Source organism: Oncorhynchus nerka, linkage group LG21 (assembly GCF_034236695.1).
Source record: "Oncorhynchus nerka isolate Pitt River linkage group LG21, Oner_Uvic_2.0, whole genome shotgun sequence".
Lineage (NCBI taxonomy): Eukaryota > Metazoa > Chordata > Actinopteri > Salmoniformes > Salmonidae > Oncorhynchus > Oncorhynchus nerka.
In genome coordinates this window covers 13,315,842-13,327,283 of record NC_088416.1, presented here as the reverse complement: position 1 = coordinate 13,327,283, position 11,442 = coordinate 13,315,842, and the positions used below count along the sequence as shown (strand labels likewise).

Below are 11,442 nucleotides of genomic sequence, written 5' to 3'. Positions count from 1 at the left end.
AGTGTTGGTGTATTAAGTCAGATGTTTTATGAGAATTTAAAACAAACTCTACATCTACTCCACATCTGTATTCCTGATTCAGTCAAAAAACTAGATATCACAATGAGCACCTAGTTATTGATACCCTTGATAAAGATGAGCAAAAATAACTGTATAAAATAAACTTTTCCCACTACCAGGATAGTTTAGCCCAGAAACCTGGTTTCCTCTCTTCTAGGAGGCTGAAACTTGGCCATAATCGGGTCTTCTAGCAAGACACCAACACCCACGAAGAAACGGTTAATTGGGCACAAAATCAACATTTTTAACAGCCATCTCAGTCTTCAGACTTGAACTCCATTGAAAAGTTGTGGTTTGAATTGAACAGGACAGTCCATAAGAACAGACAAAAGAAATCAAGGACCTGGAGAGATTCTGTATGGAGGAATGGTCCCACCAAATGTGTTCTCTCATCTCATAAAACATTTCAGTGTTGCTATCCTCCTAAGGCGAGGGTGCTTCCTTTTGAGAAATACATGTTAAACTATATCTCTTTCTCTGAGCAATTAGTATGAAATTATATAATTTCCCTTTTTTTGTTGGTGTAACAATACATCATGTAGATGTATATAATGAATAGACTAGGTCTATACTGCTCCTACATGGTTTAACAATACATAATGTAGATGTATATAATGAACAGACTAGGTCTGTACATGACATATTATCTCCTAACCATTCACAATGCTGGCTGAGGTATGAGTAAAACATAAAATAGTATTTCCTAACCATTCACAATGTTGGCTGAGGTACCAGTAAAATGTGACATATTATTTCCTAACCATTCACAATGCTGGCTAAGGTACGAGTACAACATGACGTTCTTAACCATTCACAATGCTGGCTGAGGTAAAAATACCCCAGATATGAAATGTCAAGGCTTTAGTTCGGTGGGCTACTCCATTGTTGATGAAAGCAGGGGAAGCTACTCCATTGTTGATGAAGGCAGGGGAAGCTACTCCATTGTTGATGAAGGCAGGGGAAGCTACTCCATTGTTGATGAAGGCAGGGGAAGCTACTCCATTGTTGATGAAGGCAGGGGAAGCTACTCCATTGTTGATGAAGGCGGGGGAAGCTACTCCATTGTTGATGAAATCGGGGGAAGCTACTCCATTGTTGATGAAAGCAGGGGAAGCTACTCCATTGTTGATGAAAGCGGGGGAAGCTACTCCATTGTTGGTGAAAGCGGGGGAAGCTACTCCATTGTTGGTGAAAGCGGGGGAAGCTACTCCATTGTTGATGAAAGCGGGGGAAGCTACTCCATTGTTGATGAAAGCAGGGGAAGCTACTCCATTGTGGATAAAAGCAGGGAAGAATTGCCTGAGATGTGGGGGAAGGGAAGCTGCTCACTGATTGGCTGTAGTGAAAAGGGTCCCTCCAAAAAATCACTATCACTATTCCAACTGACATGTCAAATTCTCCCCCAAATCTACCACTAATATGCCAAGCCTCCACAGACCCTGTCTTGTATAGACAAACAGAACAAATCATTTGACATTCAAATATGGCATTTTAAATAGCTCAATTCAATCCAGCTGGGCCTTTTTAACACATACAGTTGTTCCTGCTGTAGATGTTATGCCTTTGTACAGATCTAGGATCAGTTCTCCTCCACAATGCATATACAGTTTGGACACACCTACAAATTCAATATTTTTTATTTATTTTAACTATTGTCTACATTGTAGAATAATAGTGAAGACAACACAACTATGCCAAGTGTGTGCAAAGTTGTCAAGGCAAATTGTGAATACTTTGAAGAATCTCAAATAGGAAATATATTTTGATTTGTTTAACTCTTTTTTTCACATATGATTCCATGTGTGTTATTTTATAGTTTTAATGTCTTCACTATTATTATACAATGCAGAAAATTGTAAAAATAAAGACAAACCCTTGAATGAGTAGGTTGTGTGTCCAAACTTTTGACTGGTACTGTATATAGGCTCTTTGTCATTATGGGGTATTGTGATGTCATTATTGGGTATTGTGTGTAGATTGAGAGGAAAAAATATTTAATCCATTTTAGAATAAGGCTGTAAAGTAACAAAATGTAGCAAAAGTGAGGGGGTCTGAATACTTTCCGAATGCACTGTATATTTTGGGGCAGTACTTAGTGACATCACATCCCAAAACAGGAGGTACAAATACATAAACATAGGTTCACAATATCAACATTCAATGTATCAAAATATATGACCAAGCTGGAAATTGAAACGCCAGCCCAGCCACAATCCTAGAGGTTCACTGATGATCAACCTCCTCCTTCACATCTGACTCCTGATGATCAACCTCCTCCTTCACATCTGACTCCTGATGATCAACCTCCTCCTTCACATCTGACTCCTAATGATCAACCTCCTCCTTCACATCTGACTCCAGTGATCAATCCAGAGCGTCTTCTTTTTTGAGGAATCCCGATCGACGACGTCATCGAATAGGCCGTCATCACGACCACAAGTTAATTGACATTCAGGATATCAATAGGAAGAGCATTAGCAATATGTCGTGTCTGGTAACTTGTTTCATTTAATGGATTTAAATTGGCAGGTGCACAGGGAGAAACCCCATTAAAACACTTTTGGAAGTCTTTAACTGCATCAAAGTCTGTGGCCTGTGATGTTGGGACAAATGATAGTCCCTTATTATACAAGAGACAAAATTCACAAATTATACAGCACAACGACAGAGTCATGTCTTCAGTGTTAAACTAACAATGACTCAATAATAGGGCGGTGCACAATTGGCCCAGTGTCGTCCATAGGCCGTCATTGTAAATAAGAATTTGTTCTTAACTGACTTGCCTAGTTAAATAAAGGATAAATAAATGTATAATACATTTTAAAAATCCATGCCTTCCGGGAATGTTATAACGTTACAAAGTTATGGGTGGAGTTAGCCAACTTTCTATCAGAAGTTATACAATGTCAAATTTATTTTAATCTGTCTGTCTGGTATTTCAAAACATGACATTTGAGGGTGCAGTGGGATACCCCAGAATTGGACAATACTTTTCTCGTCAATCATCTTAAATATTATACCTAATTAAAACCTGAAAATCAACCAATCCTCTGTTGTTAATTCAATAGAAAGGTAAATTGCTTTATTATCTAAAAGTGGGCGACGGAGAAAAATAAAAAGGGGCTGATGCGGGCGCTGGCAATGGGGGTTTGTTCTAGTGGGTTTGGGCAGGTGTGATGTAGTTAATGTTTGTATGATGTTGTTGTTTGTATGTGTATGTTTTGTATTGTTTTTAAAATATCAAATAACATGTTTAAAAAGTCACAATGCAAAGTTACACCTCACTGTTTTATTTTTGGAGTTATTACATTAAACCAATCAGAATTCAGAAGAATGCCAAAGTCAGGTGTGATGTAATAGAGGACCAGCCTACTCCCTATGACCTAAACTACAACAGAAATAACTTCAAATGTAGAACTTCAAATTAAACCAATCATTTGCACTCATGACTTGAGTGATTAAAGTAAATCAACGTTTTGGAAATACATAACGCCATCTAACCAAAAATCAAAGATTGTTAGCTATATGCAGTTATCTTAGCCAGCCAGCTAACATTAGCTATTTAGCCAACTAGCTATGTCAGCGAGCTGGAACACCAACTACCGGAGACCAGTTAGATCCCATCTAACAAAACCCAACTAAAACATGACTGCAGATCAAAAGAGCAGAGACATACAGAATGATGGCAGGGGATATCGCCAACATCCAAATGGATAGATTCCAGATATCAGTCAGTTTGCGCGGTAGCAGTAAGCCAAGGTGGAAAACCGTACAAAACTCCCGTAGTGTATTCCACAGAGAACATGCTGAAAAGTAGTGATGGGGAAACAAAGCTTCCTGAAGCAATGCAGCTTTTCAGCCTGTTATGTTGAAAATAGGTTCATTACTCAAGGCTTTGAGCGACACAGAATTTCGAACATCCCACACATGATAGCCATCGACTAAACCACTGGCCGTGTTCGAGACCATCAAATCCATGCTGTATTGTGGGTAAATGGTGACTGGCAGTCTGATTTATAAATAATAATGATTAGTTATTTATGATGCAAGGTGATTTATAGATCAGTCAGTCGGCAGTCACCTGCACTGTCGGCTGCAATGTCGAACAAACACAATACCAAACCAATCAAATGAAATTGTATTTGTCATATTTGCTGAATAAAACATGAAATGCTTACTTACAAGCCCTTAACCAACCATGCAGTTCAATATTTACTCATTAAACTCAAGTAAAAAATGAAATAATAACACAATAACACAATAAAATAACGGGGCTATATACAGGGGGTACCGGCACTAAGTCGGGCGGCAGCATAGCCTAGTGTTTGGAGTGTTGGACTAGTAACCGAAAGGTTGCAAGATCGAATGCCCGAGTTGACAAGGTACAAAATCTGTCATTCTACCCCTGAACAAGGCAGTTAACCCACCCTTCATATGCAGTCATTGAAAATAAGAATTTGTTCTTCACAACATTTTGTGACTAGGGGGCAGTATTTTCATTTTTGGAAAAATAACATTCCCGTAGTAAACGGGATATTTTGTATGCTAGAATATGCATATAATTGACAGCTTAGGATAGAAAACACTCTAAAGTTTCCAAAACTGTAAAAATAGTATAACAGAACTGATATTGCAGGCGAAAGCCTGAGAACAATTCAATCCGAAAGTGCCTCATGTTTTAAAAGCGCTGCGTTCCAGCAGTGCTATTGAGCAGTGAATGAGCTATCAACCAGATTACTTTTCTCCAAGGTGTCTACAGCATTGTGACATAGTTTTACGCATTTATGTTGAAGAATACCCGTAAGCGGCTACATTGCGCAACTGGTCACCTGATGGCTCCCAGAGTGATTCTCGCGTAAAATACAGAGGTAGCCAATATTCCAATCGGTCCTACTGAAAAACCAATTGTCCCAGTGGATATATTATCGAATAGATATTTGAAAAACACCTCGAGGATTGATTATAAACAATGTTTGCCATGTTTCTGTCGATATTATGGAGCTAATTTGGAATATTTTTCGGTGTTTTCATGACTGCAATTTCCGGGCGATTTCTCAGCCAAACGTGAAGAACAAACGGAGCTATTTCGCCTACAAAAATAATATTTTTGGAAAAAAGGAACATTGGCTATCTAACTGGGAGTCTCGTGAGTGAAAACATCCGACGCTCATCAAAGGTAAACAATTTAATTTGATTGCTTTTCTGATTTCCGTGACCAAGTTACCTGCTGCTAGCTGGACAAAATGCTATGCTAGGCTATCGATAAACTTACACAAATGCTTGTCTAGCTTTGGCTGTAAAGCATATTTTGAAAATCTGAGATGACAGGGTGATTAACAAAAGGCTAAGCGGTGTCTCAATATATTTCACTTGTGAGTTTCATGAATAGGAATATTTTCTAGGAATATTTATGTCCGTTGCGTTATGCTAATTAGTGTCAGTCGATGATTAAGCTCCCTCATGCGGGATGGGGAGTCACTAGAGGTTTTAACTGACTTGCCTAGTTAAATAAAATAAAAAAGGGAGAGGTTGAAAATGTCAGTGAAGACACTTGCCAGTTGGTCTGTGCATGCTCTGAGTACTCGCCCTGGTAATCCATCTGGCCCTGGGGCATTGTGAATGTTGACCTGTTTAAAGGCCTTGCTCACATTGGGTACGGAGAGTGTGGTCATCCGGAACAGCTGGTGCTCTCAATCGTGCTTCAGAGTTGATTGACTAAAAGAGAGCATAAAAGTCATTTAGATCATCTCCAAATTTTCTTCACGCGAATGACGGGGATTTGGGCCTGGTCTTCTAAAAGCAGCATATACTTTGCGTCAGACTCGTTAAAGAAGAAATATTTGTCAAGTTCGAGGTGACTAATCGCTGTTCTGATGTCCAGAAGCTCTACCGTGCTAACGGGTTCAGACTGGCCATCCATGACGTCATAATGATAGTTTAATCAGGTTTCTAGGCTATATAGTGCTAACGGGTTTCCACTAGATAACACAACCACACGTTGCATGAACGCATAACGTTAGCAAGCTTGAGCTAGCTACCGAGCTAGCATACAAACTCTGTAGCACAGAGTAGATACTCCACATGACGTTGAGAAATAGTGCATTGTGGGTAGTTTAGAAGATATCCAGAAATAAGTCAAGAAATATGTAATAACGCAACAACATAACTGTTTGTACTTATATTAAACCATATTGTGACTACAACTCCGTTACTAAGTCTTTAACCACACTGTGTTGTTACACTGGTGAGTAAAAACTCATGCTTCCTATACTTGAACTTTTAGTCAAATAATTTAAATATACATTTTACTCAACTGCGTTACCCACTCCAGTCAGCAGATGGCGATCTGCGACTTTAAGGCAATGCTGTTTGTGTGACGTATAATCTAGTGGACGGAACGCTTCTTTCAAGAGCAGCAACAGCTTGTCAGCCACCTCGGTAGCTTGCTAGACAAAATAGCCGAACCAATAAATCTCTTTAGACGCTTTAGTGTATATTAGCCACTGTGTTTTAAACCCTCTTCTGTCGTCTAGTTAGTTATCAGTTTTAATTTAATATTTATGGTGTTGTTGTTATTAGTCAGCTAGCGGGCTGGTTAAGTTAGCATTAGCCTAGCTAGCTAGCATTCCCGACCATGAGTTCACTAAGCTACTCTCCTCCTGCTAAAGAAGAGGTCTGCTGGACGGAGAAAGAGGGCCTGTGGCTGAACGTTGTCGTGAAAGAGGAAGAGGAGGCTGTCACAATACAAAAACAAGTATAGGGTGAGGCTGTTACAGTGAAAGAAGAAGAGGAAGACGTTTCAGTGAAAGAAGAGGAAGACGTGTTCAGAATGAAAGAGGAAGAGGATGTTACAGTAAAGAGGAGAAAGAGGAGGAGGGTGAGATGACTGTCACATTGGAAGAAGAGGAGGAAACTGGATATCTGGGCCCGGTTTCCCAAAGGCATGTTAAGGCATCTAATTGTTCTAACGATGAACGGGCCCTGATTAACACTAGTAAGTACTGTCTTAAATACAGAGGCACAAACTCTGCAGTTGTTGAGCTGATGTGTGGTGTTTAAGGGGAAATATGTAATAGCTACATCCGTATTTAGACTTTTTTAATTGTTAATTTATAGCCATTGATTCTTGAAGAATATAACACATGCCTCATGAGCTCAGTTCAACTGTTGTACCCCATCAGAACCCAGAATAAGCTTTTTTTTACTCCAATGTTTAGAAACAATGTAAACCAACACTGTATAGCCTCAACATGGTTAAAACTATAATATTGATATCATAGAGCCATTGGTCTGTCTCTGAATTTGAGAGTAGTTACATACCTCCAGCCCCATCCATAATCGTATTACCAAAACAGTGGTGGAATGACATCTTTGTTATTGTTTGAACTGCAGATTGGTTGGTTGATTGTGTTGCTTTTTTTAAAGGGGCACCGTAGTATTTAAACAGCAACAAAATGTCAGCCCTGAAGACTTTGTTCGGTTAAGAGCTGAGGGATGGGGGCTGGAGAAATGTAACCACTCTCAAATTCATAGAGAAAGCAATTTTATAAACCGTAACCCAAAACCTAGTGACCTTGTTAAGAAGTTCAGACATTTTGGAGTAACTGTAATAGGTGTTGGCTTGACAGTCGCTGGGTCCAGCTCAGGGCTACCCCCTGAATTGACTACACTGTAAATTCAAGGACTGTCAATCCATAAAATCAAAATGATAGTTCTAAACAAGATTAAGGCTATACATTTTATTTTTTATTAACATGTTTTGAGGGTTGGAGATACAAACTTATGTTTTGGTTTCTGGTCGGGGTAATACGGTTGAAACATTTGTGTCATGTATAAGTAATATTCTTCAAGAATCAATGGGTATATAGTAAATGGGTCTACCTGTAACTGCCAGTGTAGATTTCCTGTGGGGGTCAAATTGTTAGAGCCGTTGATAAGTCATTAGCTGTGTTAGAATACTCATACTAACCCTACTATTTGTGATGTTAATTGAGTATATAGTATGCTTATTGGTCACAGTATGATATTGTTAGTATTCCAAAAGTTGCCGTATGTTGTACTAAATTCGCCACAATATTACGTAAACACGCAGTACGTTAGGGCCCATAATGCAATTCTTCAGGAAATGGGCGTGGCTTCACATCGTTTTCAGATTTGAAGAAAATGGTGGAAAGTCCAACGAGAGCCGATACTAATTAATTGTTTTAAATAATTATGACAAATGCTAAGAAAATGTTGAGCAATGTAATAAAGTAATGACTTTTCAAATAAGTTACCTTACACGTTATTTTGTCTGGCAATTTGTTAGCATGTTATTACAGCAGTATGTACCGGTATGTCAACTAGCTACCTAACGTTAGTTGACTACTTATACATTAAACTTGCCAGTATTTTAACTATATTCTAACAAACTTAACTACCCAACATGTATTGACTTGATTATTTCAGTCATTCTTAGCTTAGCTAAATGGTATAGTCGTTGTGCTTTTTCAATGGACATTCGGGTACTTTCATAAATTCTCTCTGGCTCTCTACTCCGATTTCAGAGCTCTCTCCTCTGAGTACCAGAGAGCAGAATAATGAATTTACTAGCGCTCAACACCCGTTCAAATGTCCAGGTGTCAGTAAACGTAGGCTAAAAAAGCGTAAATTAAATGTTTTTCCAGCAGCACAGTTAGTCTCTCTGGATAACATGAAAACTGCCTAACCAGCTCTGCCAGGGCGAGTAAAATGGTCAGAGTCTCATTTGTGTTTGGAAGTAGCCAGCAAGCTGAGGTCAGAACTGTCAAATCAACCCAACTCCTCGAACGGAACGGCCAGTGGCTCCGAGAGAGAAACGGGATGAATTTACAAACAGACAATCTGACAACGGTCTGAATTTATGAAGCACTCTGGTATTCAAGATTGAATTTAAGAAAACACAACCTGAAGTGGGAAAATGTCTAACTAAAATTAACTAATAGTATATACTCATTAAGTGTGTAGAATTCAGTATGGGTATTCAAACACAGCTATTCGCCTTTTTTCAATGCCATTACATTAAGATGCGATGGAACGGTTGACGAAAATAAGAAATCACAGAAAAAAATATATTGACTGATATTGATTTATTTGGGGGGGTAATTAATATTTTAGGACTAGCTACGTCCCTGATTCCTACCCTTTAACTTTTTGTCTGAAAATTTAATTTAATTTTACTCAACTGCGTTACCCACTCCAGTCAGCAGATGGCGGTGTGAGACTTCAAGGCAATGCTGCTAGTGTGACTTCTAATCTACCTCGGTAGCTTGCTAGCCGAAATAGATAAACCAATAAAGATCTTTAGACGCTTTAGTGTACATTAGCCACTGTATTTTAAAACCACTTCTGTCGTCTAGTTAGTTATCCGATTTAATTTCATATTTACGGTATTGTTTTTATTATTCAGCTAGCAGGCTAATTAAGTTAGCATTAGCCTAGCTAGCTAGCTAACATCTCCAACCATGAGGTCACTAAGCTACTCTCCTCTTGTTAAAGAAGACGTGGTCTGCTGGACGGAGAAAGAAGCTCTCGTCAAAGAGGAGGAGGAAGAGTAGGATGTTACAGTAAAACAAGAAGTAGAGGGTGAGGCTGTTACAGTGAAAGAAGAAGAGAAAGACGTTTCAGTGAAAGAAGAGGAAGACGCGTTCAGAGTGAAAGAGGAGGAGGATGTTACAGTAAAAGAAGAGGAGAAAGTGGATGATGCAGCTTTTGGAGTGAAAGAGGAGGAGGGGGAGATGACTGTCACATCGAAAAAGGAGGAGGATGAAGAGGAGGAAACTGGATTTCCTTTCATCCAAGCTGGCCCTGGTTAATATGTTTGTGTTATTGTCGCAAATCAACTGATTTATAGTTAAACACTTCAACTAGAAAAATGCTCTTTGGCTAGCTTTGCCATCAGCATGACAATAAGTACACTAAGTTTTTAACCAATTTGTGTTTCCAAACCCTCCCTTGGGCGTATTATCAGGGGGCAGAAATCTCAAAGATGAATTGGTAAACTCTGATTTACTACCCCACACATTGCTCAATGCAATGGCACTTGTAAATGTAGATCCTTCAAACACAAATAGGGAAACAGATCCCAATCAAAGGTGTTATCACGTGCACCACTAAGGCAGTTATTTATCTTACAACTTGTCCTTGTGGTAAAATGTATATGACGTATCCAGTTGCGACCCACTTTTTGGAAGCGAAACCCTTGATTTCGTCCCTACATTATATCGGCATTTAATACATCACCCTCCCTAGGAGAGGGGGTGACCTCGACAATTTATTGTTAAAACGAGAGGCTGCCTGGGTCTTTAATTTAAAGAGCCTTGCTCCCGTCAGTCTCAACGTAGCCATTATTGTAATATTGCTGTTCATTGTTAACGGTTGGAGGTCTATGGAGCCAAATTGTATCTATGACCGTATGCTCTCCATTTATGTTTTTATATGTTCTATTTATATCTGTAAATTAACCAATGATAGCAGGCCACACCCGGACATGATTACAGACACCTGTGTGTGTCCTTTGACACAATATAAACCAGTTACCTGCAGTGTTTGTCATTATACCCTGACAATGACAGCTTGTCTGTGAAAACGTTGGTATTTGGTTATTAAATTATTGCATTTGAGCTCCTAGAGTGTGAGGTTCTCCTTTTCTTTTTCAGGCCACCGGGGTCTGACAACTTGGATGGAAAATGACTGAGGATATTAGCAATGCTATTGCCACTCCTATTTGCCATATCTTCAATATCACCCTCCTAGAAAGTGAGAAACCCCTACCTTGTCAAAACACAACTGATTGGCTCAAACAGATTAAGGAAAGAAATTCCACAAATTAACTTTTAATTATACATTTTTCTGTGACAAACTGAATTAGTTATTGATTTTTACCGCTTTTAAAATGGCATTTTATAGATGTATGTATTTCTACTAAATCAAAACTGGAATTTTTATTCATAAAAGGTTGTAAAAGTATGCTAGACATTTAAAGAATAAAACATACCTAGTCTGATGTTTCTGTAACAATCAATTAATTAGTTATTGATTTTTACAATTTTAAAATGTCCAATGTCTGTTGAATGTATGAATATAAATCCAACTTTACCTCAGTCTTAACTTTCATTGTCTAGGTCTCATTTTTAGACATCTTTCTCATTGCTACAGCCAGGACAGTGTCTGTGATTAGGAAACTATGAGAACCACGCAAAGTATAGGGGGTGATCACGCTCTACCACTAAGGGTCCGTTTAGTTGGCGCAATGTAAGACAGTCTTGTGTTCCAATTGTATGTTTAAGTAGCATGAATTGTTCCTGTTCACACCGAGGTGACGAGCGGAATAATTGAAGGAATGAATCGGAGCCTAACGCTCAT

At 38.8% G+C, this 11,442-nt stretch overlaps 1 long non-coding RNA gene across 3 annotated transcripts; it reads left to right on the top strand.

The window, feature by feature from the left end:
- The first annotated feature begins 6,477 nt into the window (after positions 1 to 6,477).
- LOC115103955 (uncharacterized) lies at positions 6,478 to 11,187 on the top strand. Of its 3 annotated transcripts, none has more exons than XR_003859676.2 (2): positions 6,478 to 7,054; positions 10,737 to 11,187. It is a non-coding gene; the product is annotated as an uncharacterized LOC115103955 (long non-coding RNA). The 3 variants fall into 3 exon arrangements; XR_010460370.1 differs by having other exon boundaries at positions 9,577 to 11,187; XR_010460369.1 differs by lacking the exon at positions 10,737 to 11,187 and adding an exon at positions 9,580 to 10,700.
- Positions 11,188 to 11,442: the final 255 nt, after the last annotated feature.